Raw genomic sequence first — 16086 nt, forward strand, 5'->3', positions numbered from 1 at the left:
ACTCCATCTGCCACCTCTCCGCCCAATTTTCCAGCCTATCTATATCCTGCTGTATTGCCCGACAACGCTCATCGCTATCCGCAAGTCCAGCCATCTTCGTGTCATCCACAAACCTGCTGATAACACCAGTTACACCTTCTTCCAAATCATTTATATATATCACAAATAGCATAGGTCCCAGTACAGAGCCCTGCGGAACACCACTGGTCATGATGTGGAGGTGCCGGCGTTGGACTGGGGTAAGCACAGTAAGAAGTCTCACAACACCAGGTTAAAGTCCAACAGGTTTATTTGGTAGCAAATACCATAAGCTTTCGGAGCACAGCTCCTTCATCAGATGGGGTGGATATCTGTTGATAGATATCCACCCCATCTGACGAAGGAGCTGTGCTCCGAAAGCTTATGGTATTTGCTACCAAATAAACCTGTTGGACTTTAACCTGGTGTTGTGAGACTTCTTACTGTGAACACCACTGGTCACAGACCTCCAGCCGGAAAAAGACCCTTCGACCACTACCCTCTGTCTCGTATGGCCAAGCCAGTTCTCCACCCATCTAGCCACTTCTCCTTGTATCCCATGAACCTTAACCTTCTTAACCAATCTGCCATGTGGGACTTTGTCAAATGCCTTACTGAAATCCATACAGACGACATCCACGGCCCTTCCTTCGTCAGCCGTTTTTGTCACTTCCGCAAAAAACTCCACCAAATTTGTAAGGCACGACCTCCATCTTACAAAACCATGCTGTCTGTCTGAGATTTTTCTGTTGTAAATGCACATACATCCTGTCTCTAAGAATCCTCTCCAACAACTTCACTACCACGGACGTCAAGCTCACCGGCCTATAATTTCCCGGGTTATCCCTGCTACCCTTCTTAAACAACGGGACCACATTCGCTATCCTCCAATCCTCAGGGACCTCACCTGTGTCCAAAGAAGCGACAAAGATTTCCGTCAGAGGCCCAGCAATTTCATCTCTCATCTCCCTGAGCAGTCTAGGATAGATGCCATCAGGCCCTGGGGCTTTGTCAGTTTTAATGTTCCCTAAAAAACCTAACACTTCCTCCCTTGTAATGGAGATTTTCTCCAACGGGACAACACCTCCCTCCGAGACACTCCCGGTTAACACGTCCCTCTCCTTCGTGAATACCGATGCAAAGTATTCATTTAGGATCTCCCCTATTCCCTTGGGTTCTAAGCATAATTCCCCTCCTTTGTCCCTGAGAGGTCCAATTTTCTCCCTGACAACTCTTTTGTTCCTAACATATGAATAGAATGCCTTAGGATTCTCCTTAATCCCGCCTGCCAAGAACATCTAATAACTAAATTTTTAAAAGTTTGTACAGAAGGGGACAATAATTTTTTAAAAGTCATTCAAGAGAATCGGGCTTCGATGGCTACCCAGCAATGTTGCCCAATCCCTAATTGCCCTCATGCAGGTGATGGTGAAGGAGAATGGACTTATGGGGCAATAATTGGCCGGGTTGGATTTTTGTGTACAGTACATACCTGGGAAAGTTTCCACCTTGCTGGGTAGATGCCACTGTGTTGTAGCTGTACTGGAACAGTTTGGCGAGGGACCTGTCAAGTACTGGAGAACAAGTCTTCAGTACTGTCGCTGGAACATTGACAGGGCCCATAGCCTTTGCAGTATTCAGTGCCTTCAGCTGATTCTTGAGATCACGTGGAATGAATTGAATTAGCTGAAGACTGGCACCTGCGATGCTGCAGATCCAGTAAGAGTTTTAACAACACCAGGTTAAAGTCCAACAGGTTTATTTGGGAGCAAATGGCATTTGCTACCAAATAAACCTGTGGACTTTAACCTGGTGTTGTTAAAACTCTTACTGTGTTTACCCCAGTCCAACGCCGGCATCTCCACATCATGCTGCAAATCTCCAGGGAAGATCAAGATTTTTCATCCACTCGGCTCTTCTATCTGAAGGTTGTAGCAATGCTTCAGCTTTATCTTTTGCATTGATGTGCTGGGCTCTTGCATCATTGAGGACAGGGTTATTTGTGGAGCCTTCTCCTTCAGTGAGCTGTTTAATTGTTCACCACCTTTCATGCCTGGATGTGGCAGGACTGCGGAGCTTAGATTTGATCCATTGGTTGTGGACTCGCTTAGCTGTATCACTTGCTGTTAATGGTGTTTGGCATACAAGTGGTCCTGTTTTGTAGCTTCACCAGATCGATACCTCATTTTTAGGTATGCCCTCCTGCACTCTTTATTGACAGTAAGAAGTTTAACAACACCAGGTTAAAGTCCAACAGGTTTATTTGGTAGCAAAAGCCACAAGCTTTCGGAGCCTTAAGCCCCTTCTTCAGGTGAATGGTAATGGTAGAATGGGGGATATACAGGGCCATGAGGTTGCAGACTGTGTTTGAATGAAATTCTGTTGATACCCACAATGCCCCATGGACGCCCAGTCGTACTAGGTCTGTTCAAAATCTATCCCATTTAGCATGATGGTAGTGCTGCACAACACAATGGAAAGTATCCTCAATGTGAAGATGGGACTTTGCCTCCGCAAGGACTATGCATGTCGATGACAGAAGCAACTGCAGGAGGGAGACTGATGAGGATGAAGTCAAGTATGTATTTCCCTCTTGGTTCTCTCACCACTTGCTGCTGACCCAGTCTAGCAGCTTGGTCCTTTAGGATTAGACCAGCTCAGTCAGTAGCAATTTTAATTCAATAAATAAAAAAATCTGAAATTAAAAGTCTAACGACAACCATAAAACCATTATCGATTGTCAGAAAACCCATCAGGTTCACCAATATCCTTTAGGAAAGTAACCTGCCATCCTTGTCTGGTTTACAGGCAACTACAGCAATGGGATTGACTCTTAAATGCTCTCTGAAATGGCCTAGAAAGCCACACAGCTGTTTCCAATGGCTACAAAGAAAACAAAAAAGGAATGAAACTGGACGGATCACCTCGCATCAACCTTGGCACTAAAAACAACAGCAAACCCAGCCCTGTCAACCCTGCGAAGTCCTCCTTACTAACACCTGCGAGCTTGTTGAGAGAGCTGTCTCACAGATGAGTAAGGCAACAGTGTGACCTAGTCATACTGTTGGAATCATACCTTACATACAATGACCTAGTCACCATTCCTAGGTATGTACTGCCCCACCCACAGGAGAGACCCAGCAAAGGGGGCTTCACAGTGGTGTACAGTCAGGAAAAGTTTTAAAGTTTATTTATTAGTGTCACAAGTAGGCTGACATTAACACTGCAATGAAGTTAGTGTGAAAATCCCCCAGGGAGTAGCCCTGAGAATCTCCAACTACAGGGGAAAACATACTTGACCAACCTGCATGCAACAAATTCATTGTCTTTAACTGTATCAGGGGTAGGAATGATCAAGTCCTGTCTTCACATTGAGGATATCTTCTAATGTGTCATCATAGAATCCCTACAGTGCAGAAGGGACTATTCGGCCCATCGAGTTTGCACCGACTCTCTGAAGGAGCATCCCATCAAGGCCCACCTATCCCTCCCTATCCCCATAACCCCGCACATTTACCCCATTAATCCCCCAACCTACACATCTTTGGGCAATAAGGGACAATTTAACATGGCCAATCCACCTAACCTGCACATCTTTGGACTCTGGGAGGAAACTGGAGCACCCGGAGGAAACCCACACAGACATGGGGAGAATGCGCAAACTCCACACAAACAGTCACCCAAAGCCAGAATTGAACCAGAGTCCCTGGCGCTGTGGGGCTGCAGTGCTTTTCACTGTGCCACCTTGCTGCCCACAAAGTGCTGGTTGTGCCAGCATGACCACACTGCTAAATGGGATAGACTTCAAACAAATCAAGCAACTCAAGACCGGGCATCAATGAGGTGCTGTGGACCATCAGCAACAGGACAAATGTACTCAAACACAGTGCGTAACCTCACGGCCTGCATATCCTCCCTTCCATCATTACTACCAAGCCAGGGGATCACGCTTGGTTCAATGAAGAAAGCAGGAGGGCATGCCAGGAGCAGCACCAGGCACACCTAAACATAAGGGACGGGATTTTATAGCCTCGCTCGTCCTGAAACTGTAAAATCCTGTCTGAGGTGAACGGAGCTTTCCATAGTCCGCCCCTCGCCTGCTCCGATTCCTGTGGCAGGCTGGATGGTAAAATTCCGGCAGAGGTGTCAACCTGGTGAATGAAGCTACAACACAGGGTTACTTACATGCCAAACAACATAAGCAGCAAGTGTTAGAGCTAAGCGAGTCCATCTCAATCTCTACTGTACGTGAGAAACAGGACAAATCCAACCCGGTCAATTACTGCCATTAGTCTATTCTTGATCATCAGTAAGGTGATTAAAGGGGTCATCAACAATGCTATCAAGTGTCAGATTCTCAGCTGCTCATTGACACTCAGTTTGGGTTCCACCGGGGTCACTCAGCACTTTTCCTTATCAGCCTTGATTCAAACCTGAACAAAAGAAGCTGAACTCCAAAGGTGAGGTGACAGTGACTCCCCTTGATATCAAGGCAGCATTGGACCCAGTATGGCAGCAAGGAGCATTAGCAAAACTGGAGGCAATGGCTATCAGGGGGAAACCCTCTGCAGGTTTAGATTAGATTTAGATTAGATACCCTACAGTGCAGAAAGAGGCCATTTGGCCCATCGAGTCTGCACCGACCACAATCCCACCCAGGCCTTACCCCCATCCCTACATATTTACCCTCTAACTCACACATCTCAGGACACTAAGGGGCAATTTTAGCATGGCCAATCAACCTAACCCGCACATCTTTGGACTGTGGGAGGAAACCGGAGCACCCGGAGGAAACCCACGCAGACACGGGGAGAATGTGCAAACTCCACACAGACAGTGACCCAAGCCGGGAATCGAACTCAGGTCCCTGGAGCTGTGAAGCAGCAGTGCTAACCACTGTGCTACCGTGCCGCCCCTACCTGGTACAAAAGAAGTACCTGGAGTCCTACCTGGTACAAAAGAAGATGGCTAAGTTGGAGGTCAAGCATTTCAGTTCCAGGACATCACTGCAGGAGTTCCTCAGGGTGATGTCCTCAGGCCAACCATCTTCAGTTGCTTCATCAATGACCTTCCTTCCATCATAAGGTCAGAAGTGGGGATGTTTTCTCATGATTACACAATGTTCCGCACTATTTGCAACTCCTCAGATACTGAAGCAGTCTAAATGCAACAAGATCTGGAAAAAATGCAGGCTTGGGCTGATAAGTGGCAAGGAATGTCCTGGCCATACAAGTGCAAAGCAATACACTTCCATCTCCAATAAGAAAGAAACTAACCACCACCTCTGGACATTCAATGGCCTTACGATCACTGAAACCGCCTAAAATCAACATCCTGATATGGAGGACAAGGACAGCAGATACATAGGAATACCATCATCTAGAAGTTCTCATCCAAGTCATTCACCATCCTGATTTGGAAATATATTGCCGTCCCTGGATCAAAATCCTGGAACTCTCAACAGCACTGCGGGTGTACCTACACCACATGAAGGCAACTCAACACCTTCGCACAGACTATTCAGGAAGAATGATAAATACTAGGCTTTGCCACTGAAGCCCTTGAATGAATTTTTAAAATGAGCAATTGCAGGGGAAGTCCTTGGTTGAGGAAACAGAGAGACATATCAGAAGTGTTGGTTTTGTAGATTGCATCATCAGAACTGATTTGACAACATAAATGGAGAGACTGGAAACATACAATAGAATCTTTAAAGGAAGCAGTGTGTGAGGAAGTGTAGTCAAGGTATGTATGAATATTATTAAAGTCAAAGTAAGTATTTGTTAACTGTCTCAATTTCTAAGGATAGGCTGACAAATCAAAGAAAGGATGGAACAATCCAGAAATGGACAATATGAAGGTGAGAGAAGGAGGAAAATGGAAGCAAAATTTATGAAACCTCTCTGTTCAGGCTGTGAATAGGGAACAGCGCCAATTTAGTCAGCAAAATACCAGCAAAAGAGGCATGTGATGGTACTGAATGGTACTGAATAGGATGTAATAAGGAAATGTTCCACAAGGCCACAAAAAGGCAGACATAGCTAGGACCCACCAGGGTAGCCAAAGCAACTTCTTCTATTTGGAGTAAGTGAATGGAGTATCCAGGGGTATCAGGCGTTTAGGAAGAATAGACAGGAAGGAAAAGGTGGTGGGGTCGCGCTATTAATAAGAGATAATATCAGGGTAGTACTGAGGGATGACATAGGCTCTGAGGAACAAAATGTGGAATCATTATGGGTAGAGATGAGGAATAGTAGAGGGAGAAAGACACTAGTAGGTGTGGTATATAGGCCCCCAAATAATAATGTCGAGGTAGGGAGGGCTATAAACAAGCAGATAAGGGATGCGTGTAAAAACGGAACGGCAATAATCATGGGGGACTTCAACATGCACATTGACTGGCAGACTCAAGTCGGTAAGGGTGGAATGGAGGAAGAGTTCTTAGAATGCTGTCGGGATAGTTTCCTTGAACAGCATGTTACGGAACCGACGAGGGAACGAGCTATTTTGGATCTGGTATTGTGTAACGAGGTAGGTAGAATTAAGGATCTTATTGTGAAGGACCCTCTTGGGTCTAGTGACCACAATATGGTCGAATTTCTGATTCAGATGGAAGAGGAGAAAGTTTGGTCCCAAACCAGTGTCCTCTGTTTGAACAGAGGGAAATATGATAGGATGAGGGATGAATTGGCTAAGGTAGACTGGGAGAGCAGGCTGGCAGGTAGGATAGCTGAGGAACAGTGGAGGATTTTTAAGGAGATCCTTTTCAGTTCTCAGCAAAAATATATTCCAGCAAAAAACAAGGATTGTAAGAAAAGGGAGAACCAGCCGTGGATAACGAAGGAAATAAAGGAGAGTATTAAAATAAAAACAGCTGCGTACAGAGTGGCCAAAAATAGTGGAGAAACAAGTGATTAGGAAAAATTTAAGAAACAACAAAGAGAGACTAAGAAAGCGATAAAGAAAGGAAGGATAGACTATGAAGCTAGGCTAGCAATTAATATAAAAAATGATAGTAAAAGTTTTTATAAATATATAAAAAGGAATAGAGTGGCTAGAGTGAATGTTGGACCCTTGGAGGACGAGAGGGGGGAGTTAATAGTGGGAAATGAGGATATGGCTGAGTCTTTAAATAAGTTTTTTGTGTCGGTCTTCACGGTGGAGGACACAAATAGTTTGCCAAATATTAACGATAGAGGGTTGGCAGCAGGAGAAATACTTAATACAATTAATGTTACCAGAGAGGCAGTGCTGGGTAGACTAATGGGACTGAAGGTGGACAAGTCCCCGGGTCCGGATGGAATGCATCCCAGGGTATTGAAAGAAATGTCAGAGGTAATACTGGATGCGTTAGTGATTATTTATCAAAACTCGTTGCATTCTGGGGTAGTGCCGGTTGATTGGAAAACGGCTAATGTTACGCCGCTGTTTAAAAAAGGAAGGAGACAAAAGGCGGGTAACTATAGGCCGGTCAGCTTAACGTCTGTAGTAGGGAAAATGCTGGAATCCATTATTAAAGAGGAGATAGCAGGGCATCTGGATAGAAATGGTTCGATCAATCAGACGCAGCATGGATTCATGAGGGGAAAGTCGTGCTTGACGAACATGTTGGATTTTTATGAAGATGTGACTAGGGCGGTTGATGGAGGAGAACCGGTGGATACGGTGTTTTTGGATTTCCAAAAGGCGTTTGATAAGGTGCCCCATAAAAGGCTGCTGAAGAAGATTAGGGCACACGGAGTTGGGGGTAGTGTGTTAAAGTGGATTGGGGACTGGCTATCCGACAGGAAGCAAAGAGTCAGAATAAATGGGTGTTTTTCCGGTTGGAGGAAGGTAACTAGTGGCGTGCCGCAGGGATCGGTACTCGGGCCGCAACTATTTACCATTTATATAGATGGTCTGGAGGAGGGGACGGAGTGTAGGGTAACGAAGTTTGCAGACGACACAAAGATAAGTGGAAAAGTGAATCATGTGGAGGACGGAGAAGATCTGCAGAGAGATTTGGACAGGCTGAGTGAGTGGGCGAGGATATGGCAAATGGAGTATAACGTTGAGAAATGCGAGGTTATACACTTTGGAGGAAATAATAACAAATGGGATTACTATCTCAATGGAAACAAATTAAAACATGCTACCGTGCAAAGGGACCTGGGGGTCCTTGTGCATGAGACGCAAAAGCCCAGTCTGCAGGTACAACAGGTGATCAAGAAGGCAAATGGGATGTTGGCCTATATCGCGAGGGGGATAGAATATAAAAGCAGGGATGTCTTGATGCACCTGTACAGGGCACTGGTGAGGCCGCAGCTGGAATACTGTGTGCAGTATTGGTCCCCTTATATGAGGAAGGATATATTGGCATTGGAGGGAGTGCAGAGAAGGTTCACCAGGTTGATACCGGAGATGAGGGGTTTGGATTATGAGGAGAGGCTGAGGAGATTGGGTTTGTACTCGTTGGAGTTGAGAAGGATGAGGGGGGATCTTATGGAGACTTATAAGATAATGCGGGGGCTGGATAGGGTGGAGGCGGAGAGATTCTTTCCACTTAGTAAGGAAGTTAAAACTAGAGGACACAGCCTCAAAATAAAGGGGGGTCGGTTTAAGACAGAGTTGAGGAGGAACTTCTTCTCCCAGAGGATGGTGAATCTCTGGAATTCTCTGCCCACTGAGGTGGTGGAGGCTACCTCGCTGAATATGTTTAAAGCGCGGATGGATGGATTCCTGATCGGTAAGGGAATTAAGGGTTATGGGGATCAGGCGGGTAAGTGGTACTGATCCACGTCAGATCAGCCATGATCTTATTGAATGGCGGGGCAGGCTCGAGGGGCTAGATGGCCTACTCCTGCTCCTATTTCTTATGTTCTTATGAGTCGATCAATGTGAGAACAAGTTCACCCAGGTAGAGGGGAATGGTTGGGCTTCCGGTCAAGAAATAAACAGAGGGCCGCAGATCGTCATGGTGGAAGATGGGAGTGCAGAGAGATTGGGCATCATTTCCTGAAGTAAACGTGTACTCGAGTGGAAGCTGTATTCTTCGAGGGTGCATGGTTTGTGATACAAACATGTAAACTTGATCAGCATTTCACTTGGACTCCTGGTCCTAACTGCTTCACATTTGTTAGTCACCTCTACAATTCACTACTTTCATGGATGATTCATTTATTCATCAGACTCCAAAAGTCAATTGGCTTCTCGATCAACAAGTCAAAAAAATACATGGTACAATCTTGTCCTTAGCAGGAATTTTAAAAGTTCCTTTTAATGAGAGCCATAGTGTTTTATCTGACTTGTCAATTTAGAAAGGGATCTATATCCAACTCAATAGCAATGATGGTATTGAAGACAAAAACTTTAATACTACAATGTTAGGCTTTTTAAAAAGTGCTAAATGCATTCGCGATTCTAAAAAATAAATGCATCCTGGATTCTTATGTTTGAAAAAATAAATCACAAATTAGGTGAACAAGTCCATGATTTTCATGGTAACAAACTGTATAACAAGCTATCAACAGGGCAATCTGATAGAACTGTGAACGTCTGCCACACGAATCATTCCAGTCAACGAAACTTCTGGGCCAACGTTTCATCGTGGTCATCAAAGCATGACTTTGAATTATTTAATCTGTTTTCCATACACTTCTGTCACAAAAGTAACAATCAGGAAGAAAAGAACAAGCAAGCACAATATAAAGAAACAGGATAAAAGAAATGACAGAATATGCATGTAAAAGGGAATATAGAAATTCACAAATATTTTTTAAACAGTAAGCAAAGATACTGGAGTATAACAAGAGCCACAGCAGATGATTGCAGATGTTTCAAAAGAGGCAACTTGAGAATACAATACAAAAAGTAAAATGTTACCCAAAAAAGAGAACTGAGGCAACCAACAAGGTAAGACAGAAAGACAGACAGCACTGAGGTAAACAGATGAAGGCAACTTGTCGACAAACAAATGAAAATGCAGTTCCAACACTCCAGCTATATCAATAAATCAGAGCAGCTGAACCCTGCATGTGACAAATTATATTACCCAATCATTGACTTCAGTATATACTTTAGTAATTCAAGATATCCAAGGAGCCTCAAACGGACAGACAGACAAAGGGATAAAAAAATCTATATAGAACACACTTATAAATACTTTCTTTTAAATAATATAAATCTAATAAATGTTTGAAATTTTCATCTGTGCTCAGTCAATACTGGATTTTAGCAGACCCAGACACCTCTCTAATGGACTTTGAGAATAATTTTTACCATATGGGGATATTGGCCAGACAGACCATTAGAACTTCAAAGACTTAAGAAATGAAGTCATCTTTTGACATTATCTACATCCATGCACAGCTTATAATATATACTAGAGATTCTGTACACAAAGCACACAACGTTATCAACATAATGTACCTGCAGCTATTTAAAAAGTCAGCTTTACACTTATATGTACAAGATCTCCACAGACATGATTCACTGTAAAACGTTGGTTATTTATTCAGGATATATAACTTTGCTCGTTTTGCAGACAGCATTGATCTGAACATTTGCCATTTTATTGCATAGAGATTGATGGTGACTTGGCTGTATGGATTCAGAATTGGCTTGCCCATAGAAGTCACAGAGTAGCAGTGGAACGGTTTCTTTCTGACTGGAGGTCCGTGGCTAGTGGTGTTCTGCAGAAATCCTTACTGGAACCGCTGCTTTTTATGATATATATAAATGACTTGGATGAAAACATAGATGGGCGGGGTAGTAAGTTTGCAGATGACACAAATGTAGGTAGAGTTATCAATAGTGTAGACGGTTGTCAAAGGATACAGATCAGTTGCAGATAGAATTTAATCCAGGCAAGTGTGAGATGCTGCACTTTGGGAAATCAAATGTTAAGGGTAAGTATACAGCTAATGGCAGGACCCTGAACAGCATTGATGTACAGAGGGATCTTTGTCCATAGCTCCCTGAAAACAAAACACTAGTTAGGCCTCATCTGGAGTATTGCATCCAGTTCTGGGCACTATACCCAAGAAAAGATGTGAAGGTATTGGAGAAAGTACAGGGGAGGTTCACGAGAATGATTCCGGGAATAAAGGGCTGAAGCTATGCTGACAGATTGGGACTATTTTCCAGGGAAAAAATAATGCTAAGAGAAAGTTCGATAGAGGTATTCAAGATCCTGAAGGATATGGACAAGATAAATAGTGAGAGACTGTACCCACTCAAGACAGCATCAAGAATTAGTGGGCACAGATTCAAAATACTTGGCATAAGGAGTAATGCGAGGAAATAACCTTTCACTGAGGGTAGTTGGATTTTGAAACTAATTTCCTGAAAAGATGGTGGAGGCAAGTTCGATCAGATATTCAAAAGGATAGCTATGTGAAAAGAAAGAATGTGTGAGGTCACAGGGATAAGGCATGGAAGTGGGACAAGATAGAATGCTCTTTCAGAGAGCCAGTACAGACTCGATAGGCCGAATGTCCTCATATCACACTGTAACAGTTCTGTGATTCTGAAGTAAAACTTAAGAGTCCTCAGACAAAAACATTCACAATTACAGGAAATTCAAGGATCCAAATGTTACTTATCTGGGGCAAACAGATGCACTCTTCACAAGAAATGCTGACACAAGTTAAAAAGTGTAAGGCATCGGAAAACACTTCAAACAAGTCATATTCATTGTCATTCAGAATATAATCAATTCTAATGAAGAAGAATATACTGACTTGCAGTTTATGCATCTGTCATTATTACATTTTTGAGCTAGGTAGATCTCACTTATGTTGTAAGAGTTTGCTTTCTAGCTTCTGACTCAGGCAAATGATTCTTAATCCCGCAGTACATGGTTAAATTTACTTAACAGGTCCACATACACTAATTAGATACAAGATGAAAGGCAAAATGATTTTCACAAATACAGTTTTCAGTGAGAAAATACTCACAAATCATCTATATTTATAAAGCCAAAACCCTTTCCTCTAAATAAAATATATTACAAAGTAAATAATGAACATTTTTAATACTTTAGATCAATTGCATGGTCTCAAAACATTAATCTCAAATGAAATAACTCTTGCATTTGGCTAAACGTTCTTCAAGCTTAAGAAACAATGTAAATAGTATATTTCTTTTGAGGACTTCACGTTAATCAGTGAAAACTCCCGTATACCTACAGAATTTCAAAGTTTGTAACTCATATTACAGCAATTTGAACTAACTGTATTTGTGAACTAATATTTCTAGGATATAGCAATTGAAGAATGCCGATTCCTGTCACCAAACACGTGGTTTTGTTTTCTGCTCTTTTAACTCTGAATACAGAGAAAAGGAGGAACAAGAAAAGGCTTGAACTCCGATCTAGCGCCTATTACAAAGCAGCATTGTTCCAAGAGAAAAGCACTAGTGATTTTAAATAACTTGACATGGCTGCGCTTGTTCCCACTCATAACCAGAAAACATCACTACCGTAATGAAATCATTAAAACAGAATAAAATATTACACAGCAACAGATTTTAAAACAAGAATGCAAATGCCAAAAGGAAGAATTTAAAGCTAGACAAGACCCTATAATGATGGCGATATTCTATGTAATGCAATGTCAGAGCCTCAAATCAATTTGCCCTTATTTTTCCTGCTCATGTTCTACTTCAAAGGCCTTGCGTTCCTGTATGTTAATCCTCTTAGTCACAAATGCATTATAATTAAAAGGAAATACTGCAGCCTCAATTTAGACTATGCAGACAGCACTGTCGGGGCAGTGTTCTCCACTTAATACTTACTTGTGCCTCCACGTAGGGTGGAATTCCAACGAGACAGAAAGCCACGCCATTCATCTGTGAGATGGTACGCCTCCGAGTTCTCAGAGTGTACTTAAAAGCCACACAATCTATATCCCAGCCCAGCTCTTAACTTACCGTTAGTAGCCTCCCCCCTCCCCAGACTAAAGCCGCCTATCTGCTCTGCGGAAGAGCATGCATTGGTCTTCTAATTATCATCCTGTCCACAGCCAGAGGGGAAAGCAGAATCAACTTCCAGTACTCTGCACCAGGGAATCTGTCAGAGCATTACAATGGACACAGTAAAACATTAAATATATTCGGAAATAAAACAAACTTGTAGAGGAGCAGGTTACTACTCTTGTCCCTTTTTGGCTTCTTTTTACACAAAGCAGTGATGTTGATTGGATCTCTTTTTCCTAAATCAGATCAAAAACATTACAGCTGTGATTTAAACGGCAGTCTAGAATGGGGAAGAGGAGGAGGCTCCCTGCCAGTAAACATTCCAACTGACAGGGGAAGCATGTGACGGAAACGCTGGAACAGCACATGGACTACAGACTGCACCCAAATCCTGTCTGCACAATATGAAAAGAGAATGCAGGCAGTCAAACAGAAAACAACTATATTAAAATCATGTCACCTCAAAAAGGTTCATATTCAAAACTGGAGCCTTAAACTGCTGAATTTGCTACCGATGAAAGTACATGACTGGAAGTAACAGAAAACTTAAGAAACAAAACTTGCCAAAAAGGCTTTTCCTTTACAAAGTTATTAATAATCTTTATTGAGATTATTTCAACAAATCTTTGTGTAATACATAGGAAACGATGTGCTGAATTTTACCTAGTTAGCCGCTGTCCTGATATGGGAGTCATTTGCGGGTCACACAACCTCATGGCAGGTAGTCGGACTTCATCAGGAATCTTTCAATATGTGACCAGTGGGCTGCTGAGGAGCCTGTAATAACAGGTGCCCGATGGGAAAATGCTGTCAGATAGTTTGCCAGTGCCATATTTAAAATCCAGTCTTGCAGCCTTCATAAAGGCTGCACATAGATGGCAGAAGAAGGGATGTTGCAGAAGTGAGCCTGTGGAGAAATGGCTACAGTGAGAGAATGGTGCCATGTTTCATGATGCCTCTCTTGATGTGCTCCTGTAACAGCGAACAAACAGAGAGGGGGGGCGGGGGGGGGGGTTCTGTTCCTACTTAGCAAGAGGAAACGGCTCATAAGCCTGATGAAGGTGGCATGGCTAGAGGTAACGAGGAAGTCAGCAGCCGTGAGTTGCACTAACATGGGTACAGTGCCAGAACCAATTCAATGACCTTGCAGTCTGGCAAGGTGAGTGGCGCACATGATGACAAGGGTGGTAGCCATGCTTGTCTTAAATAACATTCAAAACGTGAGGCAAGGTGATCGAACCAGGCAAAGGAATGGCCCAGGACCACCATGCACAATGAACTGCAGAGCAGTCTCACATCGGAGGACCATGGTAAGTCAAGGATGCTCATTGCTGTGATGCGGGTGAATGGTCACTGGCCCCAGGCGGAGGGAAGATGGACATCACAGTCTGATAAGCACTGCTGGGCCATGAGACCGTGTGACAATCCATATTTCTGTAATTGTAGGAGAAGCACACTCAATGCTAGGGAGAAGAAGATGCACAGGAGGTGGTTTTCCTTTCGCTATTGTAGTCACGCAGATGAAGGAGGACATGGAGGTTGGATGGGTAGCAGTAAGCCAGCCCGTCAGAAGGCAAGCGAGATGCGGAGTTGAGAGTGAGGAAAGCAATGGTCACACGCGCCAAACCTTGTGACTGACGAGTATTAGCATTGGTGCCTCGGAGGCCATGACCACAGGACACTCAAGATCAAGGACAGGAAGGAGGATTTGAATGGAGGCATCTGAACTATGTAAGGGGTGGAGCAACCACCTGAGGAAACAGAGTTTCATTAGCCAGCGCAACCTCCGCCAGCATAGATTCTCAAGTCAGTGGGCACTGGCATGCATTAACGGGTGGCACCAACTGGTGAACAAACCAGAGATGTACAGGAACATATGGCAAAGATAGTGAGAGTTCCTGCCAGTCCCCATTGGAATATTAAGGAAAGGCCTAACAATGGTTAGCTTCCAACTTCCAAACGCTGCTAGGTCTTGGGAGTCATTATTGATATAAAAAGTACTGGAGAACAGTATGAAATGTGTGGACATCATTTAGAGTTTCCAGAGGCTGTTTGTTCCCGTGTGTGTATGACGGAGAAGTCTACCGATGGCCATGAGTGACATACGAGTGCATTGCCACTGAAAGAGTGGCATTCCTCATGGAGGACCACATACAGCAGACCAAGTGGATCAGGAAGTGTGCATCAACCACCACAATATTCTGAACATTATTGAACACTGGCTGGGCAAGGTGGCCAGAGATGCACAGGCCCATTGCCAGATAAGCAGGAGTATGCTGATGGAACTTGAAAGAGTCAAAGATGATGTTTGACCGGGCACAATGAAGACAGAGCTTCAGCTCCTTTGAGGGAGAGATGAACACTGCATGAAGCCCAAAGGACAATGGCTGCGCTAAAGAGGCACAGTCTGTGCCCAGCCCTCCTAAGGCTCAGCCACACAATGGCCTTACACTGCTGGCACCTCAAGCACCCAGAGCAGCAAGGCCAGGAGCCAGCTGCCACATCAGCTATAGGTGATTCAATAGCCAGAAGAACACCCAGAAATTTTCACAGAAAGGGACCTAGTAGCTGTCACTGATGATATTTATTTCTTGAATACCTCCACGTCAGGAAAAATAATGTAGATGAAGTCGTTCTTGCATAGATCAATTGCCATGGTGATTGACACCTGTAGACTTGGTCATCGGGTCTTAACAAGTGTCCCACTCATCCTCCTTGGAGGTGAAAACAGCCCACACAATGTAGTCATTTGTCTCCAAAGCACCTCCTTTCTGATTTGTCAGCTTGTACTGTTAGGAAATAGAGACAGTTAAGTAATTTATATTTGTTTTTGTGAAGTTTAAACTTAATTTGAGTATCTGTATTTTTATGGTAAGAAATGGTTAATAACTTCAGTTTAGCTTCATGTTAAAGATGCCTACTCCTGCTTCTAGTTTCTACATTTCTATGTCTTTGGGTTTAGCTTCACTTTAAACTTTGCCTGCATTGTAATGAAGGTTTTACAATTACAGGGTTTTAAAAAGACTGTTGCTTAGCAACCAGAGGTCCACATTGAAAAGCAGAGGCACTTTATGAGTTTCAATTTGAAACCAGACAACCCAGAGGCAAGAAGCA

General features: G+C 43.5%; 1 protein-coding gene across 1 annotated transcript in view; it reads right to left on the reverse strand.

Moving 5' to 3' along the window:
* LOC144500763 (rho GTPase-activating protein 23-like) overlaps nt 1-16086 on the reverse strand; it is a 369135-nt gene that overhangs the window by 288810 nt on the left and 64239 nt on the right. The gene's annotated exons all lie outside the window — the stretch shown is intronic.

This window comes from Mustelus asterias, chromosome 11 (assembly GCF_964213995.1).
Source record: "Mustelus asterias chromosome 11, sMusAst1.hap1.1, whole genome shotgun sequence".
Classification (NCBI taxonomy): domain Eukaryota; kingdom Metazoa; phylum Chordata; class Chondrichthyes; order Carcharhiniformes; family Triakidae; genus Mustelus; species Mustelus asterias.